Source organism: Etheostoma spectabile, chromosome 19 (assembly GCF_008692095.1).
Source record: "Etheostoma spectabile isolate EspeVRDwgs_2016 chromosome 19, UIUC_Espe_1.0, whole genome shotgun sequence".
NCBI classification, from domain to species: Eukaryota; Metazoa; Chordata; class Actinopteri; order Perciformes; family Percidae; genus Etheostoma; species Etheostoma spectabile.
This window is the reverse complement of record NC_045751.1, coordinates 18,504,091-18,521,901: the sequence shown is the minus strand read 5'-3', so window position 1 is coordinate 18,521,901 and position 17,811 is coordinate 18,504,091. Positions and strand designations below refer to the sequence as shown.

The following is a 17,811-nucleotide window of genomic DNA, read 5'->3' as shown; positions in this document are numbered from 1 at the left end:
CAGTCCCTCTTTGAGGTATTCATGAAAGCACTGGTATGATAGGAAATAAAAGTGTGCATGCATAAATGACTGCAACACATAGCTTTCTCTAAATGCAAGCTATCATCTCTCTGAAAGGTGTGTTATGTTTTATAACTTAGCGCATCAAATTTGCTTTCAGTCCAGAGCGCCTCAATAATTTGAGTTTTAGCTTTTTGTAGCTGTATGTCCTTCATTCATTCTTTCATTCGTTCATTTGTTTGATCATGCGATGTTGAATGTTATTAATGCACGTAGTGGAGGTTACACTGTTGAAATGTGACTGGAGGACATCATTAGTTTTTAGTGTTCCCTATCCTTGGTACATTTTACGTGTTTGGAATACAAATTTGTATTTACACAAAACACCAGGAACAAACACATGAAGATTAATTGATACAAGGATTCCCACATACAGGCAAGTATATCATTCTGAAGCAGTTCTGGCCATCCCTTTAATAACCCTTGGTACCCATTTGGCAAAGATTCTGTGCTGATTATTCAATTTCGGACATAAATGCTTCATGGTGGATCTTAACTGGTCAATGTGAAATCCAAACATGTAAATATCCCAGATCAGCTGCTACTCCTGTGGTCAGTTCCAACATGTTGATTAATTATAACCCAGTGGGAAACTAAATTGAATACTGAATAATGAGATGCAAAGATTAGTTGCTAAATGATGCATAGTGTATATTCTCCAGTGGACCCCAAATATACAGTGTGGAATCCAATTAACATGCCGCCTCACTTAAGAAAACTGCAAAATAAATATTTTTAACCACAAATGATCTTGGAATATATTATATATTATGACACCTTCTGGCCACAGCTTTAGCCAGATGGTCATCTTTGTACCTGCTGGCCTAACCTCAAAAATCTGCTGCTGGTGGTGGAGGAGGAAGCCATCAAACTGAAAAGCCTAGGGAGGTCCCCAGGTATCATGAGGCCAGAAAGACAGCCCTCTACGGGGTCCTGTGAAGCAATAACTTAAATGTAGAAGAGCTTTGCTGGGCGCCACGGAGACAGACTCTGTTGGCAAACCATCAGCGGACTCAGGAAGTGGAGGCAGGGCCTGGAACTGGGACTGCTGAGCTTGACTGGCTGAGGTGGAGGAAGGAACACTTAGAAGAACTACTAATGGCACACATACTCACACACACACACACACAAACCACACACCACACACACACACACACACACACACACACACACACACACACACACACAACGCACACACATGGCTTTTGGCAGGATACCCAGGGCTCGGTTTACACCTATCTCCATTTCTAGCCACTGGGGGACCATAGGCAGGGTGGGGGAACTCATTATTGTTAAAAAATAAAGTGACATTTTCATTCCATGGGACCTTTATTGCCTGTCAGGCTTGAGTAGAGTTCCGTCAGTGCTCTGTTGGACGCGGGCCCGGCTCGGACAGAAAAATGCAGCCCGATCACCACTCTAGTGGTGCAAAACGCAACGTGCACTGCACTTCCTTTTTTGTTGAAGCCTACAAAAAGACACAGCAAGCTCTTTTTTTGTTGTTGTTCTGTTGTACACCACCGAAAGCCTGCTTCTGAATTGACCCTTCGCTGCTACTCCGTCAAGCTGTCAAAGCTATATCACGGAGCCCACCGTTTGTGCTTTTTCAATTTTGGATTGAAAAAAAGCGATTTCCGAAAGGAGCAGACAGAACTTGGTTCAACTCGGTTGCCTTCTGAAAGCCTTCCTGTGGCGGTATGGTCAGACATGTCCAATTGGGAGGAGACCTGGGGCAGATTTAACATACACACTGTCTGGCTTGGGAACCTCTTGGGATCCCACAGGAAGAGGTGGAGGATCTCTGGGTTGCCTCAGGAAACCTGAGCCCGAATAAACAGAACATGGTGGATGGATGTGTACTCAGTTTCCCACCCTAGTTCCGCATAAATAACTGTCTTCTTCGTACCTCCTGTGAAAATGTGGTTGCCAACTCTTTTGTACTTCTTTTTTTGTGTCTTTTTTATCCTTTTTGTCCTGGAGACAAGGCATCTCCTGCTTCGTGCCTCTGTGGCAAACAGCCCAAAATAGTTGCTTTGTCTCAGCCTGTTCAGTTGCATAACCCACCTTGACGATGGGCACAGAATGGCAAAGCAGCGGAACTAATATACGTATCATAATGCCTCAATTTTTTGAGGGCAGAACACTCAGAAAGTTATTCACAGGGCCTCTCAGTCTCTTGTTTTTCCCCTCTGATTAAATCAAGCTTATGACATACGTATCATCAAAGATGGAGAGTGACAAGAGAGGAATGAACAGAGAAATAAGATGACAATGGAGTGACAAGAGGGCGTCCTGGGACAGATCATTCTAAGGGCAATTATGCACGGCTTATGAGGATCTTGGAAGCACAGAAAGCCTCTGCTGAAGTCATTGATATTGTCATTGTGGTCAGAAGAGGATGCTAAGATTTTACAAGCTCTTAAGGGAGAATGACTCGCCAAAACTGTTCAGGTTTTTATTAGAAAATGCCTAAGAGGCATGTAAAACCTACCTTTATTAAAGACCACTTAAGCTGCCTTTATGATGCCTAACAGCACTTGCTGATGGTTATAGGCATAACCCTGCATCACGCTGGTTTATGAGGTTCATGGTTTATGAGTAGAATGGCTGTGGGCAAAGTGTGAAGAAGCTTGCATACAAAAATGATGCTTTACAAAGTGGCGGTATTGAGACATTCCTGGCTATTGGCTATGTTGTCTGTTTTGTTACACCAGTCATTCATATTTGGAGTCTGTCAGGGGATGGAGCGCATCCCAGCATGCAGTGAGCAGGTACACACCCTGCAGGGGTTACCAGTCTATCATACGGAAAACATAGCGTGGCTCCGCCCTCCTACGTACTTCCGCACAATTTTCATTTTTCTTCTGCACACCGTCTGGGTTTGCGGTACATTCTTGGGTTTTCTCCGGCCAAATCTTTGGCGGTCCAATCAGCAAAAAGAGAGAGTGGCTGAGAATGATGACGTTGAGGTTGTGTGCTAGTTTGAGTTGTAGTTTGGTGGATAAAGATGCGAGAAAAGCCATTTGGTCCGTTTGGCAACAATGACGAATATCCAGAAGATAAAGCCAGAGCAAGAAGAATCTTTGCTGAGTTTTGTTGGTGGCCATGATGTTGTTGCCCTCCTCCCTCCAGCTCGCTTGTAAGTGGTGAAGGATAGAGTGGTGATACCCAACCAGAGCCCAATGGAACCCGATGGGGCCCGATGGGCCAGGTTCGGACAGATATTTACAAATGAGGTGACAAGTCTCCCCTGGTTTTCTAATCACGGTCGGAAACGAAGTAATCACTATCTGGGTACTTATCTGAACAACTTGGCCGGGAGGTCAACTGTCAGCGTATTGTCACCATGAGCAACAGATACAGCTCGTTTAAGGTATGGGCTGAGTGCAACGATGTTGCGGAGTTGTATAAACCTGAATTGTGGCCTGAAGGATCTGTGGTGAGGCGATATTATGAGCCACGCAAAGAGGGGGTGATGGGGGCTAGAACAGCTAGACCTGTTGCTGGGATAAGTCCACAGAATGCGGATGCAACTGCACTGCCCAACTAAACTGTAGCCTATGCGGGTTGGTTCATACAACTGCCGCGGCCTACGCTTGGGCAATAGTGCTGGAGACAGAAGCCGGCGTATAGTGGTGGATAACCTGCTGCAGGACTGTGACATTTTATGTTTACAAGAGACTTTTTTATCAAAACAGGATTTGGGGAAACTGAACTCTTTTTGTGAAGGTTTCCATGGGGCCGGTGAGTCCACTACAGACCTATCTATGGGAATAGTAAGAGGACGGATAGCAGGGGGCGTGGCTATCCTCTGGCATGAAAAACTGGACTCTGTGATTAGTGTCATCAGGTTGGAAGTTGACTGGTGTATTGCTGTCCAGATATCTATTAACAATAAAATGTTTACTATCCTGAATGTATACACACCATATGAGTCACATCAAAATGAAGATGAATACTTTAATAGACTGGCTTTCATTAACTCTTTTATTTCTGATAACCATTCCAGTAGTGTTTATGTGGTGGGAGATATGAATGCTGATATTTCAGACAAGAGTTCGTTATTTGCTAGGCATTTGCTACAGTCTGTGATGTGAAATTTATATTATCCAGCCAAATGCTCTTACCTGCAGATAGCTACTCTTATATAAGTGGGCGCTGGCACACCACATCATGCTTGACCACTGCATCAGTACATCTGATGCCCATCTAGCCTAAGTCAATAGAGATTGTGTATGAGGCGTCCATGTCTGATACATTCCTTTATTATGTCACTTGACTGTGCTAGCCTTCCTGAGATTTCTCAGGAGGCTAATGGGGCCCGTAAGGCTAAAACTGGATTGGTCTAAGGTAACTAATGAACCAACTGTGGCTCATACTGCAGTAGATCTGATGTACTTTTGAGCAATAATATTCTGCCCAAGGATGCCTGTTTGTGGTCTGATGTATAATGTAACAATTGAGTTCTCACCTGATGACCTTTGTACATGCTAGAACGTAGTGGGGTCTGTGTATGAGGCACAAGGCATTATTTATCTATCTTATAAAAAGAAAAGAGCATCAAGCACGGGTGGAATAGATATGTAGCAGTTTCACCATGTGAAGCGAAGGCACGGTTGCATATGCAGGCCTGGTGTCAGGCAGGCAGGCCGAGAGAGGGGCCCAGTCTTGGAACTTAAAAACGTCCCAAATGCAAGTTATAGAATATGCACTCGTTATGATCAACAAACACGAGAAAAGAATAGGGCGGAATATATGGCTGAAAAGCTCCTAGTGTTGATGTTAAGCTTTTGAAGGCAGGTGAGTGCTCTGAACAGGGACAGTACATATACCTGCAAGTAGAGGGCGTCTCTGGGGCGATAACCTAGCAGAGTTGTGGATGAGCACACATACTTTGACCTATAACTTGTGTTAAAAGTGAACCGTATGAAGTTGGCCATGTCATCTATGGTGAAAAGTTGGAATTACAGCCAATGAGATTCATCTAGCTTTAACACAGCTAGCTGAGAATAAAGCTAGCGGATCAGATCATATTACTGGCAGGCACACTGAAAATGGCCCAGCCGAGGGTTGCAGTATTCGTACATGGGTTTATGGGTTTATGTCTCATGGGGTGTTACCAGACTCTCTGTTGTCCATTACTTTGGTGCTCATTAAGGACAAAGCAGGAAAGGTGGAGAGTGTGGACAATTATAGACCTATTGCTTTAGCTAGTGTATTATCAAAAGTCCTGGAAAGAATTTATTAGATAGGTTGTTGTGTTGGTATGTATAGTTCAGATACCAGTTTTGTTTCAGGCCAGCATGGTCTGATCTATATGTATCTATGCACTTAAGGAAATGGGCGGTACCCTACAGAAGACAAAATCCTCGTGTTTTATTGGTTTATTTGATGCGCCCTCCAAGGCTTTTGACCGAGTTAATCACCACAACTGTTTTAAAACTGAGCCAAAGAGGAGTTACCAATGGTATAATCGGATCCTGGCTTTTTGTATTCCATCAGAGATACAGATAAATGGGGGGATGTCTTCTCTAGACCTTTTGGTGTTGGTAATGTCCTCCGGGGGGTATATTATCTCCTGCCCTTTTTAATATTTACATAGGATGACCGTCTGACCAGCTGAGACAGTGTAAGACAGGATGCATGAGGTAACATACTAGTGAACCATCTCATGTTATGCAATGACTTTGCTATGTGTCTCCCTACGCAGTGCAGTTTTCAGAGCTGTTAAATATTGTTCCAATATGGGGTTGAATATGACGTGAATATAATGGCAAAAGAGTCTGGTTATGTTTTGTAGAGTAAGAGGATAAGGACCTAAATTTTCCATCTTTCATCTTGCGGGCTGTGCTTACTGTTGTATGCAAAAAGTAAAAAAAGTATTTGGGTCACTCATAACAGATCAAATGTCAGATGATGAGGACATGTATAGGCAGCGTCGCATGTTATAAATGCAGGCTAACATACTTGCCAGAAATTTTCCTGTGTTTCTGTTACTGTCAAGACAAACTCTTTAACAGCATATGTACTACTTTTTACACTGCCCCCATGTGGTCAAGTTGAAAAAGGCAACTACAATAGTTGCGGGTCGCTTAATGACTGTTTGCGTATTCTACTAGGGAAACCCAGGTGTTGTAGTGCAAGTAACTGTTTTGTCAGCAGGAGTTATTACTTTCTCCGCTTTACTGAGGAATTGATGTATAAAGGATCGGTTCGCGTTGAATTCTTCTTGTAAATCTGTCATTTTACATTTGATTGACCAAGGTTCAGTGCTCTCGATACCAGTCCCCCTTTATGGATTACTGGTATAGTTGTCCTTATTTGATTGGTTCTGTCTTGTGTACTGTATGCTTCTCTGTTGTTTGCTTTTGTATTTTTTATGGACCATGAGTCTAATAAATAAAAGGCTAATCAGGAAGGTTACACATTGACCATTTAAATTCAAAGATTATTAACCTGCGCTTGTTGCCTCGTGGGCGCTGATGCGCTCATCTCGTTGACATTTCCAAATGCCTTCCTACATTTTGCTTACTGTATAAAAGTGGGCTTTCCCAAAAACAAGTGTGTTATTAGTATGAGATATAATGGGATTTTAACTGTCGAGCTTGGGTCGGGCTCAGACATAAATATCTTAAAGGTTCCATGATAGGTTGCTCTTTGTTGCTTATATAGACCTTGGGTGGTTCCCATTAACCATATCTGAAGTTTCCTTCTTAAAATTAGCCTTAGTGTCAGAATTAGAGCCACTAGAGCCATGTCCCACAATGACTTTCATCAGCATGTGCCATTTCTGTGTCTGTGGCTTTTGAAGAGGAGATGGGGGAGGAGGCTGGGTGGGGTGGCCTTGACCAACTGCCACTTTGCTCGTTTGATAGCCATGATGTCTCTCTCTCTCATGGTGGGCCAAATTCTCTGGACGAGAAAAGCAGAAAGGGGAGTTAACCTTGCCCTATGACCTCATACGGGCAAGATTCCAGATTGGCCAATCTGCGCTTTCATTGTCTCAAGGCGACAGGATACCCAGCGTGGTTTACACCTATCGCCATTCATTAATGTTAAAAAATAAAGTGAATTTTCATGCCATGGAGCCTTTATGCCTGTCGGGCTTTAGGGTTCTGTCAGTGCGCCGCGGACGTGGGCCGGCTCGGACGAAAAATGTAGCCTGATCACCACTCTAGTGAAGGAGTTAGCTAATAAACCTGTTTGAGTCATATTCACTCGGATCTTTAACCCAAGTCTTTAAATTAACTCACGAATCTTACTGCAAAAAGTTTTATAACTTACCATTTCGTAGCAAAACAACTGAGTGAGCTGAAGAGACACGTCCGACCTGCAGTCTCAGAGCCAAATTTTTGCAGACCAAGAGTTTCAATAGAGACTAACGACCCTTGATGACTCACGGGCCTCATGACTCTGAGTTTGTCGATGATGGCGCGAGTCAGTCAATCCGGCAAATCAGCCTCCTCCTTTGGTCATGAGGTGGATGTGATTCTGACGAGTAATGAAGTCCTCCTCTCTCCGGTTTGCCAGGCCTATTAGCTAAGGCGAACGCTAGTGATGGCTCACACTAATGACTTCACAACCAAACGTTAGCGATGGTTATGGCAGATCCAGAGGGCTCTGGGCAATCCAATAGTTTTAAACTTCAAGTACCTGCCTTCAGGAAGTTAATACTTTGTCAATGAGAGTGGCAAGATTCTCTGTACAAATGAAATGTACGAGCGTCTGGAAGGACCAGGCAGGGAAACACACAACTAAGGGAACACACCCAATTACAGTTCTCTCCCAAGTGTGAAGGGTTTTGGATGGAACGTTAGAACAAAGAAGACTTTCTTCTTTGGCCCTTGCTCTGCACTTCATAACATGGCTCAGGGGACAGAAAGGGAGAGATCACTACATTCACTTGTGTGGTGACATAATCCCCCAGAGAGGGTCGGCCTATCCCAAGACTCATTGGGGGCTCAAACCCAGCCAAGGAATCCCTGATATGGGGAGTTGATTCCGCCCAGGGCCCCTGTACTCCCAGGCATTAAAGCTAAACGTACAATATTTGCCTGTGCGCCAGCCAAACCACTGGCCTTGCCTTCTCTCTCTCTCCTCTCCCTCTCCCTCGATCTCTCTCTCTCTCTCAGCCTTGGTTTTAATTGCTTTGAAGGAGTGCTCACCTCGGGAGCTCAACAGGATGTTTTACAGAGGTTTGGGAACCAACTATTAATAAAAATACCTCCCTATCCTCTGTGTGCACCTCGCTCTCTACCTACATTGGGATGGCAGAGCATGGTAGAGAGGTAAAAGCAGCTTTTTACTAACCACACATTTTTTTTTAATTACCAACTGTGACTTTGTAGTCAATTTTATCACATTTGTTGTGAAATACACACATATTATATCCATACTTACCAGTGTCATAGTTGTAAGGACTGTGCCCTGCACGTTGCTATCATATATGGGGTATTGTTTCTAACCGTGTGCTGCCAGTAAATACATCCTGCGCTGTAAGGAGGAAGTTATAATTATGTCGGCTGACCTATTCAAAACAACATTTCTAATTATCATTCCAAATGAATCGGTGTCACCTCGCGGAAAAAAGAATGATTCTCTCTTTGTTCTTACTCAGAGTTTCTTTCTTATACACAGCTTTGATTTTCTTTGCTTTGTTGTATGTATGCTGCAAGGCACGACTTTACACTCCAGTTTTATAAGTGTATTATGTGTCTCTGAAGCTTTCATAGCTGCTTTGACCTTATAACAGAGCTAACCTCGGAAACATGGTTCCCAATGCCCTTGTGAAAGCCTGCCCTCCATTATTGATTCACTGTCCCACCCCGTAGGATACGACTTATCTGACTCTTAAAAGAACATCCACCTTAAAACTGTCAACTAACAGCTCTGCAGTTCACAGACAGATGTTGCACCACCGGTTTTGAAGCAAGTCCATTTCTAATGGAAATGTGAAATATCTCACCATACTTGCAGAGTTTTACACAATGTACTAAAAAGTTTATGATTACCACCTCACTATATGGAAAGCATTAAATAGTCACAAGATGATTGCAGAAGCAGGAGTTTGTAACCTCAACAGACAATAATGCAATCAGCTGCAAAACATGTAGCGTTGTAAGAGAGCAGCATTATCATGCCAATGCATCTGATTGTGATTAACAATTTGATTTAATTATATTTATGTATTAATGGCCTACAAGAAAACAGATTGAGCACTAATATGAGGCATGTTGAGGGAAAGTATTAAATACAACACTTCATTGTTACAAAGTCACTGGTGTGAAACTTCCAGCTTCAGACTTTTCCTAACTAGCTGCCCTTTCTACTCTGTGTGGTAAATGGGATTAGCTTCTTATAATGAAGACGTATCATAATCATAGGTGCCCCACTTGAATGTACACCTATTCCCCTTTAGTTCCACTCCCCAGGCTGTGGACTAATTAGAACTGCAATGCATCATGACGGAAAGAGGAGATATTGAAGTTTAAAGGAGAGATTGGAGCTGTGAGATTGATCTGGTCCTAATGATAGAAGAATTGATCACGCCTGCAGTGGCGGAGGGCGAGGAGCGATAGCACTCCCTAATGAGGAGAATAGCCATTAGTGACGAGTTAACGATACGTGGGCAATCTCTCACGCTGATTAAAAAGGCTTATGAGCGCCGTGACGCGTTTGTCCTCCACATTCAGCAGGACGGGGGGAGGAAGATGGACAGGAGGCTGATGAAGCCATAGTCAGCTCCAGATTCAATTTTACAACCTGTGGGATTTTGGATGACACATCAAGAAACATTTAGCTCTCTGATTTGACCAAAGCTGAAGATCATAATGAAGAAAGCATATTAGCTACCTGCTTAGCTGGTATATCAGCTGAATATGATTCCTCTTTGCAAAGCAAACCTTATATGACTTATTTGCAATTATGTATTCCCTTCTTTGTTCACCATCCAAAATTCTGACAGTGTCAAAACAATGTACGGTTGCATGACCTATGGTGACAACAAATAGCTGGCGATAACTGGCAGGCTGGCATAACGCTACTGCTAAAAAGCATGTTTGCATGACAGCTCACATGTTGAGCGTGTGCCCATGGATAAGGCTCAGTCCTTGCAACGTGGCTGCGGGTTCATGTCCCCTTATGTTTGTCATAACCCCTCTCCTCTCCCCTATGCACACCAGCTCAATGACCAAGCTTTCGTATTGTTTTGCTATATGTTCCAGCACAGATGGATGATGCAAGTTGATGACATGTCTCTGTTTGCATTGATTTTTATTTTCTATAACATTGTAGCCCTAAGATGCATCTGGGATTCATCGCACCCTCGACATGCATAGAAATGTGATTTTGTACAGTACTGTTGACCCAGATGTGACTTTATTAGACCCATCTCCACTCCAACAGTTTTGATATTCAGATCAGAACGCTTTTCTTAACTTCAGAACTAGTTTTAATGGCAACATGAGGTCACACGGCGGTCTAAGGGCTCGGTCACACAGCAATTACGCCAACACCATTTCTTAGGATATAAATTTATCTCAATAAAACGTGCGCATTGGGAGTTTTGCTCATGGAGGTTCAACTTTTACACCAATTCACTCGTTCCACACCATCCAGAGTCCAAAATGGCCATAGTACCATGTTTGCACAATCCATTTTATATAACCCTGCTCTGCTGAAGAAAGCCTTGCCAACAGAGCAATTCTCTGTGTAGCCCACTTTGCCACAACCGCAGCCCAGTGTCCTCACTTCCACAAGTACATATCAGCCTCTTCAAACCTATTTCACAAGAACTGCGAATGCACTTTTCTGTGCAGCTTCCTGCTGTGACGAATGCTCTTTCAAAAGCTCCTTACAACAAGATGATTTTAAGTTTACAATATCATTCTTCATTTGCATTTTCCATGAATAAAAACCTAAACACAACGTGGTTAATCAGGTACCGTCCACATTGGTAACTGCTGTTTACTAAATTTTTTTGGGAAAGTGTTTTTCTCTCTTTACGATCGTGCCCTACCTTCCTTTGTTGTGCGTTGTAGCTTGCTTGACAACCCACTGGAGCAACACATTCTCTAGGCTCCCTAATGGTAAAAAGGGTGTTGGCAGGACACTTTTCACATACCACCCATGATACACACATTGATCCCTGTGCCCTTTCTAACGCCACATGCCATGGTGACAGCTTGCTGCGTCCTGCTTTTGTATTTTTCATTTTACACCACACACTTCTCCACGTTGTAACGCTTGATGTGTTTTGTTTTCCATCTCCTCTCACACACCACCCCTCCTCTTCTCTGTTTACTACTGTTTAGGCTAACTGCTTTAATGGTTCAAATAGACGCACCTTGCGCACACACCATGTTCACAACCATGCATTATTCTGTGCGAGAACAGTTTGGATTTACCTTTCATTGTCCTTCGCCCAACCTTCCTATGGTAATGAAAAAACAACACGCACACACACACCCCACACAAACAATTCAATGAACTGTGTTAGCAATTTATATGGCTTTTTGCTTGAATATAGCTGCCGAAAGGGAGCCTGCGAGCAACAGACACAAATAAAAAGAAGGTTGTTAGCTGTGATTGCCATGAAACAGACTTTAGCAATGTTGTCCACTTAACGAAACCCATTAAACACCACTCCAGACTAAATGCTCAGTGTTTAACACAGATTCATCTCATAAATGTTAGTGCCACTTTTACCATCAGAAGCCGGGGTAATTTCTGTGATTTATGCACTGTTTATTTTGAGCCAATACTTTATGTGCAAAACATACATAGATAGTTGTTGGGCCTAGGAATAAGGCAAAGTTTGTTGATCTTGATTTACCATGTTAAATGTATTATTGCTAATGTGGACCTGCTAATAGGCTGAGAAAAGCACTTATGGATTTGTGTGATTTTAGTGTTACAGACCAAATTAGATCACAGGTAGATTTCAGAGTCGTATAAATTCTTGTTTTCTCTCTGAAACGGCGAGATCCTAATACCTGACGGAAATCTGTTGAAGCCAGAGGGAGGGAGAACCTGTAAGAAAAAAGAAAAAGAGGGGGAGTGGAAAGACTAAGCATAAAATGAAACATAATCCACGGATTGGTGCTAATCTTCTGATTTGGGCAAATTTCCTTCTGCAGCGGAATCAAAGGTCTATTTGCTTATTTTTTTTTCAACAGATGAGGTTTTAATTTTCACAGTTCTATGGATTACATCAATTCAAAGCTCCCTGTCATAAATGAAAGATCTCTATCATCATTCCCCTTCTCCTCTCGCCTCATCTCCATCCTCCTCTCGTCCTCTGCGTTGATTGTGTGCACTTTGGACAAGAAACTTGGGAACGAATAGCAAGGCGGGTTTCTTTTGTCTAAGCATGGTCCCACACACGTTTAAATGGACAGATTAGCTTTCTGGTTGTTGGGTATGCAAATCTGACACTGCTATTCCCCTGGTTAGAAAAATAGGGAGACAGCAGCCAAGAAAGATTTCACTCCTCCATCCTTTCCAACACAGGTAACAGCCGACAGCAAGGGGGTCAGACCTCCGATTAATTGAAGTTTCTGCATTTTTTGTCGCTTTTTATGGCACTGGGACACTTTTATCTAACGAGCCCAATTTTGGTTGTGATGCTCCACACACCACCATTATTCCTATGAGGATTTTCTCTCTTCAAAACAATGCTTCGGCTTAAAGGACAGGGAGATCCCATGTTTGCTTGGGACGGAAGGACAGTGGGACTGGAGAGGCGGCGGCTGCCGAAAAGCAATTCACATTCACAAATAAAGCTTCAGGGAAGCTATCCCTGAGGTTACAGGCCCTGAATGTCACCTACTTCCTGGGCCCAATTCCTTATTAAACCCTCCCCTAGGGCAGACACACTTAAATACATATTTGCATACAAATGCGTGATTAACCCTCTAGTGCATTACGCTCTGCTGCTTCTTTGGGGCCCCTCGTGCTAACTCTACTCAGCGTTTGTCTACGTGTGCCTGAAATGAGGTGGAATAATGATGTCTTTATTGACCTTTGGTTGAATTGACTTCCATTGGTTTCCTCTGGCTATATTGCTTATGGATTTCTGAGATACTCATTATTTCTTTCCTCTGCCAATAAATCACAGAGACGCTTCATGTTGCATTTGATATTATGACATGCGCTCTGTTTGATTAAGAAGTACATTTTCCATATTGGTCCCATAAAGCAATAAAGCATGAACAAAAAAGTTAACGATAGCAGTTAGGGAACTGTTATTACAGTGCATACTCATCCAGTGATAAAAAATTGTCTCCCCCTGTCGAGTTTACTTGAGATCCGTAGCAGAACTATACTATATCCATATTAACACGGCTGACAACACATATATCACATGACTAAGTTTACTCTGGCACACACTGGACGTGCGCTTGCCAGAGTAACAGGAAGCAGATTGGTTAACTTATCATTGCGGTTGAAAATCATGGAGGTGTAATTGAAAATACAGAAAATACATTGGAGAAAGAACAACAAATGCAAAAAGTAAGAGCAGGGCTTTATTTGCTTGCCTGACATGAGGCATGTAACGTTAGGTGAGTTTTCAAACAAAACCGTGGGGCGCATGTTTCCAAAAGTCTCTGTTTTGGGACTTGGTAGCTACATCCACAACGTTCCCCTTCTGGAATTGTTCAGGTGACACCTGAAATTCTGCTTTCTTTGTGTTGGGCATTCTAAACCCGCGTGGATTTCTGAGACTATGGTTAGCTGCTCCTCAGATCTCTGCAGGATAAATCCAGACCGCTAGCTAGACTTTCCATCCATCCCGGTTTTCTGTTGCAGGACTAAAACCACTTTTAAACGTACATTTCCACCAAAACAAGTTCCTTCCAGAGGCTATTTTGCAGCGGCAAAGAAGGCCATCACGGAAGCTGTGTGACTAGCCGACCCTCCTCCGCGAGCTGTGGAGGAAGGTAAGGCAATGCACGACTAGGGCTCGGAAATGCCGGAGTACAGTGGACGAGGCCGTAACATTGCAAAAGAAACAGTTCTTAAACCAAAACGTAGTCGCGTAGATGTAGTCTAAGCTTGTTTCTGTTTATAGCGTAAAAACACTGACATAAAAGAGAAAGTCAGTGATATGCCAAAGTGTTTCATATGTTGCTGCTTCTGAGGCTAGTGTGTGGATGGCAAGTGAGCCCGGGTTCAGAGCAACGAATAGGATATAAATTAAAGGATGAGTCCTGATCCTGATCTTTTTTTATTTTATCCCACAAATGGCGTGCTTAGTGACCTCAGAGGCTCACCTTGAAGCTCCACAGACAACTCCCGTGGGGTCAAGAAAACAGAAAAAAAAAATTACAGACCAACAGGGCTCATCATTACAGATCCTTTCCATCCTACTCGCCCCCACTCCCTCTTCCACTTAATAAGTCACATTCTGTTGCTAAAGATTGGAGAACAAGATTTTTGGTTTTCCTTTGCCTCCATAGCCCTCCAAACATCTCTCTCCTCCGCCGTCCATTGCAGCGCACACAGCGTGGGCAGAGCTAATTAAATGCTCTAATGTGAGTCCTTGCCTTGCCTCGCTTGCCATTCCAGCCTCAGCAAAAGGTCACCCTACTCACAGGCATGAGGCAGACATTCCTCATCACTGTTTTCTTTTGAGAAATTTAGCAGATTGTTATATTATCAATTACAAGTTTGCCTTTTTAAAGGCCAACACGCCGCCAGAGCCGCATGACTGGGAAGAGATGGAGAAGAGAAAGAGAGAAGAAAGAAGAGGGGGGTTTGGGTGGGCTGTAAGCAGCAAAGATGGCTGAGGGGTCCCAGCTTCTTTCTTTTTTGCTCGAGTTGAGTCTGGCTATGATTCGTGATCAGAACAGAGAGAGAGAGTTTGAGATAAGCAGAGGAGAGATGCTCTCTGTCTGGACAGTAACCCCTGTACCTCTGTCTGCTCCCATCAGTCCTCTACTCCCCCTCTCTCCCTCTCGCTCCTCTCCCTTCCTCTCTCTCTCTCTCCTCATTTTCAAATAGAGACTGTTAAGGAACCAAAGCTGATGGCAAAACACAGGCCTGGCCTTGGATATGACCGTACCTGACCAAGAGCCAAATCACTGCTCGTAGAAAAACACTTGCCTCTCACTTCTTCTGCGCCCTTTCAATGCTCACCCCATCCCTCCTGTTGTAAGAGACACGGAGGCCAGAGTAAAGTCGCCAGGTGACATTTTACCCCCCCGTCAGTGAAGCAGGCTCTATTGGAAGAGGAAACAGATGATTTCTATCGTAATGTCAAAGGGGTGGGTCAAAAGCATGTCATTGCATCCTGACTTTTCCACACAAACCACATGGAAAACTCTCTTTTTGGTAAAATGCCTTCCGATCATTACTATTTCAATACGTCTTCATGTTGGTTTCAGTTGTCGTTAGTTCATTTTGTAAGTCATTTGCTGGTTGAGTTCGCTCAAACAAATTGCTCTATTGCACATAACATTTGTAGACTGTATCTCAATATTTGTTCGATGGGTAGATATTCATTTTCAATTTGGGGATATAGATTTAGAAAAAAAAATTGTTCAAAATGTGCATGCAAGCTGAATTTACTGTATTACTATATAGGCGCAGAAAGCCACAACCACCTTAACCTCCATTTACAAGAATGCCCCACCATCAACCAAGTTGCTTATGCTCTGTTTCTTTAGCCTGATCCCTCTACACTCCTCAAGTAACTTTTAGAACAATACCCGTTTTACTTCTTTTATGTAAAGTAATTCTTCCACACTGCTGCTGTATTCTGCTTATAAATGCAAGATTTTTTCGCAGCTCAAATAATGGACGATCATCCTTCCTTGACAGCCCCAGATCTGATCACAGTTGGAAATACTGTATCACACATGATGGTAACAGACAGAGAGACAATCCCTAACTGGAAAAAACCGGTTAAAGCATCTACTTACAGGGACATTAGCCTGTATTGCAACCTTCCTGTACATGCTGCAGAGGGGGTCTGGCTAGTCCATAGAGCACGGTGGGATGGGAGCACAACATGCTCGTTTTTTTTTTGCCATTTCTTCTTTAAACCAATCATAATAGTCAGTGTCAAGTGTAATGAAACATTGTGGATATAGACTAAATGATGTTAGTCTACATCCACGAGTTTTCCACCCTGGGTTTGTCACGTTCCCATGGAAATTTCGCAGGATGTCACTCTTTTTTGTCCGGATTTCCGTCACCTTCTGCTTTCTTTGTGTTGGTGTCCAAAACTCCGGTGGATTTCTGAGGACTGGTTAACTGCTGGACTTTCTGTCCAATTGGTGCTTTCTGTTGCAAACTAAACACCTTTGAACTTAACATGTTCCACTAAAACAAGTTCCTCCTCCCGAGGCTGTTTTGTGGAGGCACTGTTGCTCCGTTGCGCGCTGCGCTGCCCATGACAATTGCAATTGGTTAGAAATCCCATAAACCAAGAATTTTTCTCTCCTCTCCCATCGTCATCCCAGGATGCTGTGTGTCCTACGCCAGACCCTCCTTCGCGGCGCTGTGGAGAGACTAACATAAGGTAACTTGCAGAAATTAACTACATTTTACCGTGATAGATTTTCATACCAAAAGAATGTAGCAGCATAAATGGCTGAATTCAAAAAGGGAAAATTCCAATAACATGTAAGTCGTAAGTAAAATATTATAAAAATATGTAAAAGCTGTTGGTTCAATAATATTCTCCAGTGAATTGCATTTACTTTCATCCTCCCATTCCTCTTTTGTGGCTTTGTACGTGTTTCCCGTTATCTGCCGCTTCACCTTGCATGGTGATTTTGTAACTAATGTGCATGAGACTTTTATTTGTGTCCCTGCCTGGGCGACCATGCTCTCTGTCCAAACACCTGCTGCCTAGCCAACTAATAATAAATGGGACAAGACAACAATGAATGAATGAGATGGATGTTCCCTCTTGGGAGACACAGAGGCCCTAATTTGAGCTAATAAAAAGGAGCACATCAAGCGTGACCCCTTGCTGAGAATGGAGGGTCGATGGAGTGTCTGAGAAGCCTATGCAATCTCATTCAATTGCTCACAGGCCCAAAGTCTCATCAGTTTTCCTCTCTCTACAGAAACGGGAATAAAAAAAGAGGCAAAAAAAGAGGAGAAAAGGTAACTGACAGCTGATGTTTAAAAAAAACAGAATAGTTCTTTGTCATCATTGGATCTCTCATGCTCCTCTCTCATCAGCTCAGGGCTCATCTGAAAAGGAGCCACTTATAAATGACTGTTTGTAATACCTTCAATCGATGGATGCCCACTATCACTGGGTGAAATGCGGTGGCTGACAAGAGGGGGAAAAAAAAAACCGTATGGAAGAATTAGTCTCTAACCCTTTTCCCTCCTGTCTGTCTTCCCGCCCTCTCTGAGTTAGCCCCTGATCTGCCAGGGGGGGTTATGGGTAATCTCCAGAGCACTCCCTCGCCAGCTGTGATCTGATTTGTGGCAGAGGGCAGCCAATTTACAACCATTCGTCACTTTGTGCAGGCGGTTCCTGGCCTGCAGGGGAGAGATGGAAGGAAGAAGGAGGGAACAAATTGGTGAGTGAGGACAGGAGGACTGGATGGGAAATGACGCAGAAAGTGAGGGAGAATGAGGAGCTAAAAGAGTTTAGGGGAGAAAAAAACAGGGAAGAGGGGACGGCAACGAAAAGAGAGAGGGCAGGATTACATCAAAGGATCATTTTTACCATCATTTCTGTGTTTAGGATCATTTTGCAACCATTAGGAGGCCCTTAGAGCCAGT

General features: G+C 43.3%; 1 long non-coding RNA gene across 1 annotated transcript in view; it reads right to left on the bottom strand.

The window, feature by feature from the left end:
- Window positions 1-6,507: 6,507 nt before the first annotated feature.
- Window positions 6,508-17,811, bottom strand: part of LOC116707454 (uncharacterized) — a 21,343-nt gene continuing 10,039 nt past the window's right edge. The window contains exon 3 of the long non-coding RNA XR_004336515.1: window positions 6,508-6,591. This is a non-coding gene — a long non-coding RNA (uncharacterized LOC116707454). The remainder of the gene's footprint in view (window positions 6,592-17,811) is intronic.